The following is a 15,301-nucleotide window of genomic DNA, read 5'->3' as shown; positions in this document are numbered from 1 at the left end:
CCCAAACACCCCTTCTTCAGCTCACCAGCTAACAGCCAGGGTTGGTATGTGTGTCTGTGCAGGGAAATGTGCTGGAGCTCCAGCAGGGGAACTTCTCTGGGGTCCCTAGGCTGACATGGATAGGGGCCCCAAAGGGGGCCATCGGAGATATTTTTGGAGTCGAAAGAGAAATGAGAGGGAATGATAAACAACGGAAGATCAATAATATTCTAATCAAAGTGCAGGGAGCCAGTGGGACAACCTACCAATCAGGGCGGGGGTGGGAATGCTGTCGGGGGGAGGGGGGTATTGCAACAGAGCATCGGTCAATCAATTTTAAGAAGTTGGTCTGTTCCCTCTTTTTCTAAGGCTAGTCTTGATTTTTTTGCAATGGACAAATGAAGTGCACCAGATGCCTGCCAGCACCAATCATGGACTGTTGAGCTGTCATCCAACAGAGAGCTGATGAAAGCTCATGTCCAAACATCCCGTTATGGTGAGCAGCACTGGGCGAGGATGGTATGTCACTATTATGTGAAGGTTTGCATCAACTTCACCTTCTTAAGGAACAAGTACCTTTGAGATCTTCATAGAGCCAGCAGAGTCCTGTGCTGTGCGAAGCAGGCAGTACTAAATATCCTGCGAGTCTCCTGGGATGTGAGACGGTGAAAGGAAATCTCCGGGGGGCATCATGCAAAAAAAAGCTGTGAGCATAACAACAGCTGCAAAACATGGATGCGGGATGAGAGAGCAATGCCTACTGTGTCTGCATGCAAAGGCTTGCAGCTCTGGAAAGCTGCAAAAGAGTGAATTTAATCATCAAAAGGCCTTCCTGGCAAAACATCAGCTCTCAGCTATTGGGAAGCAGTGATTCACCCAAGCATATTTTGACTTCCCTGCAGTCTGCAGATTTACATATATACATTTAACTGTGTCTACATGGAACGGTTTGAAACGACGATCCGCATGTTTGGGTTTTCCATGGCAATGAAATACTGCAAGTGCCAATAAATATATACAATATAAATAACAATGAACCAAACATGCACTGACGCCAGCAGGGAGGCAGAGGGAATGCAAAAGGAGACAACTTGAAGTGAGACTTTCTAAAAATAAAGACATTTAGTCGAGGATATATAGATTTATTGCACTGCTCACACTGAACCCTGTTTGTGTGACTCATTTAGAGGAAACGGCTGAAATGCCTACCGGAGCCCAAGGTCACCGTGAAGGAGTTAAGAACAGCAAACAGGAGCCCTGTGTATGTTCCCCACTAAGTAATGCTGAACTGAATGTGAAAGTTTAGCTAGAGGGTGTTTAATATCATGACCATCAGTTTCACTGGGGTAAAATTAGAAGAGAGAGAAGGGCAAAAAGCAACGGAAAGGCCTTTCATCACTTGGAGACAAATATATTTATGCATACCTACATACATACATACGCACATAGGTACATACATGCATATATACATACATACATACCTACATACATACATACATACGCACATAGGTACATACATGCATATATACATACATACCTACCTACATACATACATACATACACACACACATATATATATACATACATATGCACATACACACATACGCATATATATACATACGCACATAGGTACATACATGCATTTATACATACATACCTACATACAGTACATACATACAGACATATATACAAACAGACATACATTAATTTCATAGTTACATAATTACATTGTTTACATAGTTTAATCACTATGACATAAATAAATGCATATGTACATACATACATCCATTAAATAATTACATAATTACATCTGTGATTAACGAAAAAAATGACAAATGGCAATAACAGAAGTACATATGAGTAAACAAGGGCATATGCTGCAGGAAGGCGTGTTGACAATCAATCTTGCATTGAATAATGGGGATGGTGTGTGGCTCAGGCTGAGCCTCTGAGCCTGTGGTCAGATGGGCGCCAGTTCAAATCCCATCCTTTGCAGAACAATCACATGTCTGCTGGGCCCTTCAGAAAGGCCCTTAAGCCCCTGAAATACGCTCAGTAAATGGCTGACCGTGTGCTCGTACCTCATGCTTTGCTCTCGGCTGTTTGGTGTGTGCTGCCTTTTAGAGTAAGATGGGATATGCAAAAAGAAGGATTCCAATGTGCTTCTACAACTGGCAAATATACCATCATTTCTCTTTAGGAATGCTCATTATTCCTACAGCAATGGGTTTAGGGGATGGGTTTTGATAGTGGCCAGAGAGACGTTGAGATAAAATCAAAGGTAAATTGATGCATAAACACACCGAAAACAACAACAATAATAGCAAAGGCTTAGAGGACAGCCTCAGTCCATCAGTGCTGATATAGTTTGCTTCTAATCTCTGTGTGGGTAGTTTGCATGTTTCTATGTATGGAAAACCAGAGCAGTCAGAATAAACGCAGAAGAACTTGTGGACAACTGTGCCTTGGTTCAGTCATGGGGATTTCTGAGTGGAACCCACTGAGGAGACACACTGACAATGATGGTTATTGAATTTCCATACCATAATATGCAAGAATAGGGATCCAAGCAGACCCTTCCTTCCCACAATAAGTTAAGACGTAATACAGTAACCCTTACACGTGGCATCTTTTTAAAAGTGCAAAATCCCTTAACCAGCTCAGCCAGCAACGACAATAAACTTCAACAGATGCCTTGAGTTTGTGGCTCTTCGGGATCTTCAGGCTTTGTTGCGTCTTCCGCTTGCTGTGCGTGGCTTTGTGGTTTGAGCAGCTGTCCCCATAGACACGGAGAAGTTACACCTGTCCCAGAATGCACTGCCAAGCCCCCTTGGTCCGAGACACGCTTGGCGTGAAGAAAAGGAAGTCCAAAAATACTAACTAAAATATCCCCCCTGCTGTGCAAACCAAATGCTCTTTTGGGTCGAGCCGTCCCCTTCTCATTTTTTTGTGGATCTGAGGACACCTGCTTCTCTTTATCACAAACTTTTAAAGGGTATCTGAAAAGTTTATTTTTGTCATATCTGAAAATGAATCGTCCCCAAGTTCTTCGTACGGGTTCGCTTCAGAAGCCCACTTGTGCGTGCACTGGAGAACGTCTGCTGGACGAGCTCTGAGGAAATACCTGAATTTGCTGTTAATTACTGTTCAGGCTCAAATAGCGCCAGACGCTCTCTTACCAACCACGTGGGGCAGCGGAGGCTGAGCGAGGTCACCAGACAATCCTACCCAAGTGGGAAGACAGACTGTCACTGGGAAAGTCGTCCACTGAAACAGACACTGGATAATGAAGACAATATGCTTTCCATTCACAGGAGGAAAAAGAACACCTTTTCAGTTATACAGCATATTACCTGATTTTTGGTTGAACAAGTACAGTGGTAAAATATGTTATGGACTATGTTTCAGTGTTTAATAAAAGCTTTCAGTAATACACCATGACCTACATATTTCACTCCAAAAAAAATGTGTGTTGTACAGGCATAACACTGTTTTGTATCTTATTAGTTTATGTTATCAAAGAATAATCCAAGAATGTGTGAAATGTATCCCTATGTAGGTCAGAAAATATGACTGGAGCAGGGAAGGTACCGGGAATTTTTAATCAGCTGGACAATGATCCAGGCTTTCATCACTTCATCTCTTTGAGTTATGCCTTCATATCCGTGCTGTGCACACATGAATGAGATAACGTGCAAGGCATCAGAAGCAGTTCAAAGTCTGGGTGAACGAGTATCTTAAAAAGGAATAAATATACTGGGACTTAAAGTTGATGCAGAGCACCCTTCAAATCTTTAACATTTTTAACCAAAGGCTGTGCCCTCACCTGAAAGACCCAGGTTCTGAGGGAGCGGTGAGAGGGATCATAGCCGCCAGCGCTGTGCTGAAGTGATGGATTTCCTTGAGCTAAATAACCTTTGTTCGGCAGACCTTCATTTTTCATATTCACAGTTACTGTAGTAAGCAGAAATATCCCCAAAAGAGATGGAAAAACATTCATCACTAGGGAAAAAAGCTGCATATTCATGATAGGAGCTTAGAGATAGGAACTGTGTGGTGGGCTCTGCATTGCAATGAGGGTTCATGTATGAGTCTCTTAAAACCCGAGGATGACTGCAATGTGAGCTATTTTAAAGTCCATGGGATATCACACCATTCGGAGCACAAGAGTGATTGTGTTCCTGCCTGCAAACATCCCAACATGAAGCCCTGTGCCTCTTCTTTTCTTATCTAAGGACAACAGGTGAAAAGCAGATTCACGTTATGCTTATGAAGAATATGCATGATAAATAACAAGTACTTGGTAGCAAGCAGAATCATGTTGTGTTAACTAATGCACTGTAAAAGCTGGGTACTGTTTGAATACTGCTTACATCATCATGTCTGCTTTCATGTACTGCTGAACACTGAGAGAAAGGTGTAATCTGAACACAGTCAGTCAGCAATCATCCTTTTTTAATCACTGCACCTGACTCTCTAACATGATTTAGTTACCTGCCTGGCATCTCCACTGGGGTTCTTATGCTACTTGTTTATTTCCCGAGCAGAAATAATATATATTTTTTAATCCCATTTGAATAACTTTGAATATTAAAAAAAGATCTCAAACACAATTTTTAAAACAGCAGCAATGAATAATATTATGAACCGCAGTCGTGAGGAGAAATTTGTGAGAAGAAGCACTGTCTGAATATTCATGAAAAGAGTGGGAGTTGTTACTGTAGAACATGCTCAGCAAACGATGCTACAACCATGCAATGATCATGCTTTTAACTAATAGATTTACAATAGAATAATAAACAGTTTTATTAACAAAATCATAATATTTTGTCGCTGATATATGGCACTGAGCTTAACTAGGTATACAGCATTAGGTTTAATTTGCATTTAGCTAATGCAGGAAATATGTTTGTATCTGTTGGAAACAGAGGTGTAATTATTAATGGAGAATATTATATTATGGAATATGACATTTATTGCACTTGGTTCCAAGCCTCTTTCCAAGGAAGCTGAAAGGGAATTGTATGATCAGACAGCTTCACAATAGGTTAACGTTTGGCATTATAATGCACCGCCTTGAACATTACAGTATGTCAGTAGGATCTTCCATTTAGTAGTAACTATAAATAGTATTCCAGGAAGGAAATGTTGCCCCATAAACAATATTTGGCACAAGAGGCTTAAATATAAGAACTGTAGAGCGGGACAAACAAACACACACATGCACTTTTGTCCTAACCGTGCATATATTTAGAAATGTGAACATTACCTACTATTCACATTTTCCGTAGTGCACCAGCGTGTGTTTGCTGTTGTGCAGCTGTATGCAGGGCCGATCGCGCTGTGGGACTCGCACTACGGGAGGCCGACCGCAGGAAAGGGAGCTAACTGAACCCCCAGTGTACACAAAGGAGCCCAGCGTGATTAGCTGAAGCACGTCCTTCCGGCCCACGCCTCTTTAAATCCACCGCGCGTGATGCATTTAGCTTTATAAAGCGGAGTAAAGAAGAAAATAGGCGGAGCGTAAGATAAATGCTTCCATAAATCTGTTCTTTGCTTCATGTCTTCATTACATTTGGACCAAACGGAGAGAAATGGCCAGAGCGAGGGAGGGAAGTGACCCCTATATCAGCCAACAATGGGGGTCATTTATCATCATGGTTTTACCCTTTTATATTAGAATCCCACAGCCAGAGGGGCTCTTAGCATTACAGCGCGTTCCGACCTCAGTGACATCAGTGGCCATATATATTCTAGCCCACTCCACTCAGTATTAAGGTCAGGCCCGTCGTATCCAGCACCTTTGCAGGCACATTTCTGGCTGTCCCTGGCTTCTTCTGGCCTCTCCAGACGGCAGGCAATGCCATCCTGATAGCCACACAAGCGCTGAGACGTGCAGTCTGTTACAGCAGCCACACAGCATGGCTGTCACTTCCCCCACCTGTCTCCTTCTCGCAGGGGACAGAGTGAGGGTGGGCGAGCCGAGGAATCTGAAAATAAACGGAATTATTGAGACTCTAAAGACTCACGACGTTCATAAATGAACCTGAAACTGATTGATGATTTGCAATAAGAGCATGACTTCCGAACCTATTGCAACACTTGTACTGTTACATCACTTCCTGTATAATTCTGTACATCAGCACGATGGAGTTTCCTTTTTACTGTCCTTACACATGCAATCAATAAAATATAAAATTTTAACACAAGAACATATTTCTGATGCAAATTTTACTGAAATTATTCTATGCGATTCTGGTGTAACTTGTAATGGGCTGATTGCTGAGCTGCATCAATGTGAACATCTCATAGTTGAATTGCATGATAAATAACCTGGACATTTTAAAGAGATTTCAGAGGCTGAAAATGAATTTCTGTCAACTAAGTTTCTTCATTTCCTTTATCCCAATCACAGAGAGACAGAGGAGTAAAACAAGAAAGCAGGAAGAACAAATTCCAAAGAGTCTTTTTCTTTCTCATTTATTCTGTGCAAATTTACTCTGCATCCACTCCTAATTTCCCAGAAAATGCCTTAACGGAAGTAAGCTTGTGTCTTATGCTTGCCGTGGATGATTCTCTACTCAGACTGAAAATACTAAGCATTATAATATCGGTTAATCTTATTTAATCTCTGGTAAATCTTCCCCTTTGCATAGTATTCATGGCATCATTCCCTAACCCTAACCTAACCTTGAACTTCTAGTTCTCATAGTGGAAACCTGCCCCAATATGTTGCGAATAGAAGGCATGGGAAACAAAAGGACGTATTTAGCTGAATATGGATGGTTACTCACTTGTGCTACTTGCCATTAATGTACTTATTCATCAGAGAAACATGAACACTGCATTCCCAATGATGAAATGCAATGTCAGGGCTGATGTGGACCTGCTGTACTTCTGCATTTTCCTCCTTCTCACCATTCAGACAGGCCCTTTGAAAAAATATTGTTGGTAACACTTTACCCCTTGGAGGCACAAATAATGTATTAACACACTAATTCATAATGTATTAATACACTAATACGTAATGTATTAATACACTAATTCATAATGTATTAACACACTAATACGTAATGTATTAATACACTAATATGTAATGTATTAACACACTCATACGTAATGTATTAATACACTAATTCATAATGTATTTATACACTCATACGTAATGTATTAATTAAACACAATCATCTAAAAGATATGTTCTACAACTTTTTATGAGTGTGAAAGGTGGAGAATGAAGAATCAGGACAGGAAGAGTATCAAGACCTTTACACTTCAGTGCTCAATGGACCAGAAATGGAACAAACTAGGGGGTCCTGGAGCAAATCAAGCCTGAACGGACCGACCCGACTGCCTCATGTTGGCTTTATCATGACCCTCTTCATTGGAAGAGACCACAATTCTTGGAAAATCTGAGAATATAAGAGGAGCAGAACGACCAGCAACAAGAAGGATGGACTGAATGATCACGCAATAATGATGCACCTGCCATTATGATGCCTGAGGACCGTCAGAGGACATTCTGGATTTGTCATCGAAGGCACAATATATTAATGATACCAATACCAGCTGTAATCATTTTTGAATCAGGCTATTGGGGATGATCAGAAATACCAATCACTGAAAGATCCCATTTAATATCCACTGAGATACAAACCCAGGGTTACTCATCAGTCACTCTACTCCATGTACAGTATGTCCCTAGCTACCCATGAAATGGAGAATAGTTATAATGGCAACGAACCATATATTCAGGGGTGCAAAATTCCTTCTTCATGCATTTTATTACAAGTCATGGAAAAGATATTCAGTTCAAATGTTAATAATTGACTGTTAATTTGGGTGTTCATTTAGCCAAATTGTGTTATGAATGTGAGGCAGTCTGTGAGGCAGTCTGTGAGGCAGTCTGTGAGCTCATACAGCTGTATGTGGGGACATTAGTCCAGAGCAGCACAGATGTGCAGCTCAGCTAGATGACGTCTGCTTCAGCTGCAGTGAACTTGTGCAAGCAGACACTGTTAGGGGCTATGAGATCACTACGGCATGGTACGAGGCGGGGGGGCAACAAAAACTATATCATGCTGTGGGCTTAGCCGTGCTGCCAGGGTTCACAGCTGGAGCTCGTCCGGGAGAAGACCATCTGCTCCCTGGATTCCACCTGCAGACTCATCTGAGGGATCCTGCCAGGCTTATATTAAGCACCCTCATGATTCATCCCCCCTTGCCCTGCGCCGTTATTGCTGTGAGAGTGAATGAGCTCAAATCTAATGGATCAAGCCCTTGATTAATCACAGATTTTTGTTCTTCTGTGCTGTGTTTTCTCACTTATGGTTCTCTTTGCTGGATGTAGTTGATATGAGACCAAAGCACAAGTGACAGCAGAAAAACCGAGCAATTTGCAAAGCATCTGACCATCACAATGATCTGAAAATGCACAGCATGCAAATACTCAGCATGGAAATATGCAGCATGCAAATACGCAGCATGCCTGCAGTGATTGCGAACTGGAGATATGAATCAATTTTTTTACTTATCTACAAACAACTGTGAACTGTAACTAAGACCATAGATCCAACATTAAAGGCCCTTTGGTAGAAATTTCCTGATTTTCACATCAAGGAATGGCGAGAGAATATAAAAAGCATTTATTAAAAATTCAGATCTGCACCCTCCGAGGCCTTGGAGGGGGGGACAGCATCAAGCCCAACTCTAAAGGGGGGCAGAATGGACCTGGCATGACCTGTGCTGTCTTAAGCTCCCCCCACACTCAGAGCCAGACCCGGACAGCATGCCTCTTACAGGCCACGCTGAGACAGAAACATCACATCTGTGTATCTGGATTAAAAACATCTTGAATTTGGTAAAATTGTTTAGGAGAACTTGATGGGAAATAGGGAGGCTTTTCTCTGGTGGGTCCAAGGATTTTCAGCATCATATGCAAGGAAACAGCTCCACGAAACACACACACACACACACACACACACACACACACACAGGTTGGTAATTATATCTTTGTGGGGACTCTCCATTTATTTCTATTGGGGAAAACTCTAATCCCAACATGATGACCTTAACCCTAAGTAACCTAACAAAATATGAGACTTTTTGCATTTTTAATTTTTAGATTGCATTCACAGAACTTTGTGGGGACCTGAAAAAAGTGGTCCCCACAACGTCAAAATAACAGGTTGTTAATTACATTGTGGGAAACGTTTGGTATATTTAATATAAACATAATCCACACAAACACACACACACACACACACACCACAAAGACAAACACCACAGCCACCAGTAGACATCCATCTGTTACACACTGACAAATTTGCAACGGCTTCTCCCAGAAACACAGCGTGCCGGGATGGAGATGAAAGATGGCTTTCCCTGAGCAGGACCAGAGCATTTAGCTGCCTATGGGGTGTCTTCCATCACGGCGTCTCCGGCAGGCCCAGAAAGAGTTCTGCTAGGGCCGGCGACGTCACCCCTGCGCCCCGGAATGCTCTGTCCTGATAAGTGGCCGTGAGGCAGCATAAAGACACGCCATAACAGCTCCAGAGCAGATGTTGCAGTGAGCACCATAGATATTTTATATGTTGTCTGTTCTTTTAATTATTTACACTCCTACAGCAATAATATTCAGTTACTTTGTTATGCATTTGCAATCCCCATTAAGTTACTACCCAAAAAAGATACACAATGACACTGATTCAAATGAGTGATGCTGATTGTTAAGAAAATGGAATAACAAGTTCTCGTGTGTGCAAAGGTGACATTTTTATTGAAATTTTCATACCGGTATATTGGTTTGAGAGCTGTTAAACTGGGGAGGCGGTCATATAACTCATTTGCTGGACCCTCCAGGAGTCGGAAAGCAATTGAAATATGTTTAAGAAAAACACAGGGATGACTTCTGGTTTATCCCTCGGATGTCATCCCCCTGAACATTATTTCCGCTCCTTCTGTTCCTCTCATCTTATTGTATAAGTCGCCTGTACATCCTTAATGATGCTCTTTAAATCTTGTGATCATCAGTAAATCACCCAATTGCCTCCTTGTTGCTTGATCCCAGAAATTCCCCACAATCCTCCCCCAGAATCCTGCACCACTTTCCCGGCTCCTTTTCCGTGTTTCTTTACTCTGCTCCGTCTAGGAGATCAAGGGACAGAATTTACATTATTCTACACTTAGCCTATTTAAGTGGGTGAAAATTTACCGAAGCAATTTAGGTTACATGCACCAATAAAGAAGTGCAGTAGCTTTGTGCTTTGTGGACTATTTTTTCAAAGATTCCAACCGCAATGGAGCCTTATCCTAGTTTCATTTTAACATTTACATAACATTTACATTGTATTTTTTTATGATAAGTGTCTGACCTGTCAATCATAGGCCACAGGGGAAATTTAGCATATAATCTTCACTCTTTGCCTCTTTGCTCCATTTATACACGAGGAAAGTAACAGATGATGTTGATTTTAAGACTATAACTCTTTTAAACTACTTTTTTCATTATTGGCTCAGGCAGGACACTATGAGTAATGTTACATAGACTGTAGATGTTCTTTTGGGAGCCCAGTGGATAAAGCCACACAGCAGAGGGCTGTGGTGTTTAATCTGAGTCACTGGAGTTATTTAGGGTGTTTGTTAATGACATCATCGTCTACAGTGGCATACCTGAGGCATACTACTGGGCATCTGAGACACGGATCACTCGTTACATTCCTTCTGCTGTCATGATACTGCGCATGAATACAAGAGATTATTCAGAATGTTATTTAGAATGCACCTGTGCATGTGCCTTCGGTTCTAATGCAGAACCAAAGCCCTGAACCACTATGGTAACATTTGTTATTATTAAACACCCATCTGATCCTGGCTACATGCTATTTGCTGCAGCAGATTTTCAAAAGAATTTTCGTAAGTCCGGTTTTTTTAACAGGTGTAGCACTTTTCTTCCAGTCACTTTTCACATAAGCATTTCTCTAGGTAGCAGAGATGGTAGTGAATACCAAGAGAGCTGTATATCACTTTTGAAATTAAATCACAGGAAGGAATACCGGGGGTTTGTCCATTTGTTTCCCACATGCATTTCATCACACTTCTGCTTCTTCATAAATACAAACCACCATAAACCGCCATGCTGCTTTCGCTCTGTTCTCATATCCATCTCATATCCATCACAGTTCTATTACACTTTCACATATCCTACCTCTGGCTGCGGTACAGCCCAGATTTCCTCTGAATTTCCCTTAGTAACATAACTTTTTTTCGGTGGAAATTTGCTGAACCAACATATATTGTTCATGAGGCATGAAATAAGCAATTCGGCTGATAGATGCCTCAGCTCCGTGTCACAGCACTACAGAGACTGAGCTACTAACAGCCTGGCCTTTGCTCGTGACATTTACAGTAGCCGTCCGGCTAAGGGCCGGCATCAGCATCGCGGGGAATCCAGAAATGTGCCAGAAGAGCCAGTCACTCCTGCAGGATATGTGATGTACGGATTGGTATAATAATGTTTGAATACGGAAATCAAGAAAAATAAAAACATATGGAAGCGTTAATCATGACAAGACATAATTTACTATTATTGTTAATTTACAGCATCTATTCTATAGCTGTGCTCCATGAGAGGTTGTTTTTCCCAAATGCTGTAACAATACCATAGCAGGAAATCAAACTTTTTTTTTTTTTTGTGGGGGGAATTTTGCCTTCAATGATGTTCAGTGATTCTTCAAACCTTTTCCTGTTTTGTGAACTATAGTTCTAGAAATAAATTTGAATCTCCAGCACTTGGAACCTCTCCCTGTCCAATCATTATCAAATCATTATCAGACTAGAATTTTATTATCGAGCCACTCATATGAATCAGTTATACATAAGAACATAAGAACCTTTTGCTAATTTTATTATAAAATGTTTCCCGGCGCGTATGTAACACGCAAAGTCATCTATCATTGTTAAAAACATATTTTGGTTATATGAATGGAGTCGACATATGTATTATCTAGATATTACAGTCCGGTGGTAGCCATCATCACAGCAGTAAGTGCTGAAAATAGCAGAGACGCAGACATGGGTAAAAGGCACACGTGGTGCACGTGAGGTGTTAAGTGGATAAGAAGCGAGGCTCTGCAGGGCTTCAGCGCTCACGTCTCACGCCTCCTGGGTCACGGGCTCCCTTCTGGACCCCTCACATGCAGAGATGCTTCTTTCCTGGGTTCACTGGAGGTTCTTGCCCTCTGGGTCACATCACTCTTCTCCTCTGTCTCTGAAAAGCTCCTTCGGTAAATTGGTAGCTTGGTTTTAGTGTTTAGACATGAATTCCATCCCCACCTTTTTCTGGGTGTTTAAGTAAATATTCAAAATATTATCTTCATGCAGAAGGCATTCAGGGTTTAGGCTACCAGCAGGTCTGCTGGTAAGATGGAGACATATCGTACTTATCTTTTTTAATTCCGAAATAAACCAGCGGTTGGATATCCTGTCTTTGAGTCTATTCTGTGAGGTTATGTTCAAAGAGTTTCAATAAATATCTACGATTTCTTTACCCGCCAGCAAAACATCAGAAAATCAAAATTGTACTTCGTTTGGTGTGGGTGTGAGGCATTCATCTGCTTGATATGTAGGGACGACGTCACATAGAAATGTGAATTATGGTAAGGTGAACATCACAGAGAGCCGAAGGTCCTTCAGCTACGAAATTTTAATTTCACAGCTAGTGTGATGTGTCAGGAACGACACCAGAGACTGATCATGTGACACTGAAAAAGAGAGTGATATGTCTGGTGCGCTCAGATCACATGACCCAGACATATCGGCAGACACCTTGGGTTTTGAACAAAATTCTATTTTAGAATTTTACATTTTAATTTAGAATTTTTGACCTGGTGATATAAATACAATTAAAGCTTCAAAGTCATTTTTGAAGAATGTATGCAAAGGGAATGTAACATTACAGTATGTGGTTGGGTATGGATAATTAATGTAGAGCACAACAAATATTTTTTCACAACACAAGTAAAACAGCCATTTATTTAAAATTCAGTCATTACAGTCAGTTTAGTTTAGGGTTATATAGCAGCCTAGACTTTGGGCTCCTGTTTCGCGTGTTTTGTTATCATTTGCTAGGTCTATGTTCCTATTTATAGCCTGGGATTTGTGATTCATTCATATTTTATTTCTCTTCTAGTTCCTTGTCCTGGTTTTGGTCTCCCCGGCTCCATTAACTATCCACACTTGAGATGCCTTCCTTGTACCTTGTACCAGAACCTTCCCTCCATCCAGGAAGCGGCCCTAATCACAAAGGTTACTGCTTCCTCTGACGTCTGCCACGATGGATGCAGCACAACAGGGACCAGAAAGGTTGTGGCTCTTCTGTTCGGCGGTCTTGCATCGGTCTTGTCTGTTTTGCAAGAATAAAATGCATTTTAACTGAGCCCTGAGTACAAGTCCTGTCCTGATATAGGTCTTCCACAAAAATTTTATTTTTTTGTTTTATAAGGATTCACGAAGTCTAGTAAAAATAATAACAGCACACAAACACACACCCAAGCCCGCACACCTCGCCTACACAGCTGAGCACGCATGTACATACGCTTACACGCACCCCTTCAAGCAAACACAATAATTTTGTGTCATGACCTGCTCGTCCGATCCTCCTGTGTGCCACGCCCCCCTCATTACCTCATGTTAATTCCCGATTGTGATCACCATGTTCATTCCCGATTGTGATCACCTAGCTATTTTTGGCTTGTCCTGTGTATTTAAGTCTGTGTCCAAGTTAGTTTCCCCAGATCTGTCATTGATGTTGGTCGCCGTCTGCCCTGTTCGTCCCTTGATTTCTCCTAATAAACCCCCGTATTCTGCATCCTTGCCTGCCTGCCTCGTCCTTCCCCACTTTATGCCTGTTCGCCTAGTACTGGTTACAACATTTTGTAAGTTTGTACACCTATGTTATTTTCTTTATTCTTAATTTTTGTTTGTATTTATCCATTTTTGCACTTCTTTCAGATGCTGTTGGTCTTTTGCTTTTTTTTTCTTTCCTGTCCTTTACAGATGCAGCAATTGGAGATTATGTGCTTTTTACTTTACTCCTATCGTTCTTGACTTATCTCTCTCACTCACTCCTTTTTCTTTTCTTTTCTTTCTTTTCCTTCCCCCTCCTAATATGTCCCTCCTCTTTGGCCAGCTCAGCCACTGCAATGTTTTACATGTGCTAAAATGAACGAAATAAATAAATAAAGATGATCAACATGAGGGGCTTATACAGAGTTTATAGAGCCCTTCATGGTAAAGCAAACATGTTTGGCACAGCAGTGCATTCACACCATGATTCTGCTTGCTAAAGATACTGGACAGGACAAAAAAAAAAAAATTATAACAGCCCTTAAAAGACATCTTGAAAAAAAATTGACCGCACTTAATCCTTAAAAGCACTAAAGTCGGCATTGTAATTCTTCTAAATGATATGAAGAGTTGCAACACAGATAAAGTGCATTGCTCCTGCGAAGGTAATTAGAGCATTTTACCAGTGTACTACTCCATTTTTTTCATTGACATCTTCGAAAGAGGTCATGCTGCATGCCTGAATGTTTCCAAGAAATTCACCCTAAACCAGAGTAATGGGATAAAAGCAGTCAAGACTCATGTCTTGCAACGTGCACAATAACGACATCAAAAAATAAGCCATTTTCTACAACACAGTAGTTTAATATCTGGGAAGAGGAATTTCTTTATATTTTCAGCCAACATACACGCCTCTCTTGCAGTGCGTTTCTCGTCTCGACACCCAAGCCTCTGTTGCTGGACTCTATAGTAGTGTGATGCAAGTTAGGTAAGTCATTTTTAAAAGTGAAGATGTAGATCAGGCTGGTGTACAGGGTAGGGATACTGCCACCTCCAAGGCTGGCTGTGGAGACGCTCTAGTTCCTTCCCACAGTATAAACACATGTAGCTGTTTGAATTAGCATGTCTGTGGCATGTCTGACTTGCACATAGTGTGTGATTGTGTTCACCCTGTAATGGACTGGCATCCCACCCAGCAGGTTCTCCTGCCTCGTGCCCCTCTGCTGCCTGCGACGGCCTCCAGGCGGCGCTGCAATGCACAGGTGCTGGGATGGATATGCAGGTGGCTTTATGTATTGGAGCATTTCGCTAAAATAATGTGGATATATAAAGATCTGGCTTTTTTTCTTAGCTGAACAGCCAGTGATCCATTAAAAAGTACTTTCTCAATTTTTCCAAAGGAAACAGAACCAGCTGTAAAGTGACAGGATCTCCTCCTGTGATGAAAAGCTCCTGCATATGATTTTAATAAATCAGT

This window comes from Paramormyrops kingsleyae, chromosome 2 (genome assembly GCF_048594095.1).
Source record: "Paramormyrops kingsleyae isolate MSU_618 chromosome 2, PKINGS_0.4, whole genome shotgun sequence".
Lineage (NCBI taxonomy): Eukaryota > Metazoa > Chordata > Actinopteri > Osteoglossiformes > Mormyridae > Paramormyrops > Paramormyrops kingsleyae.
Note: the sequence above shows the minus strand (reverse complement) of the source record.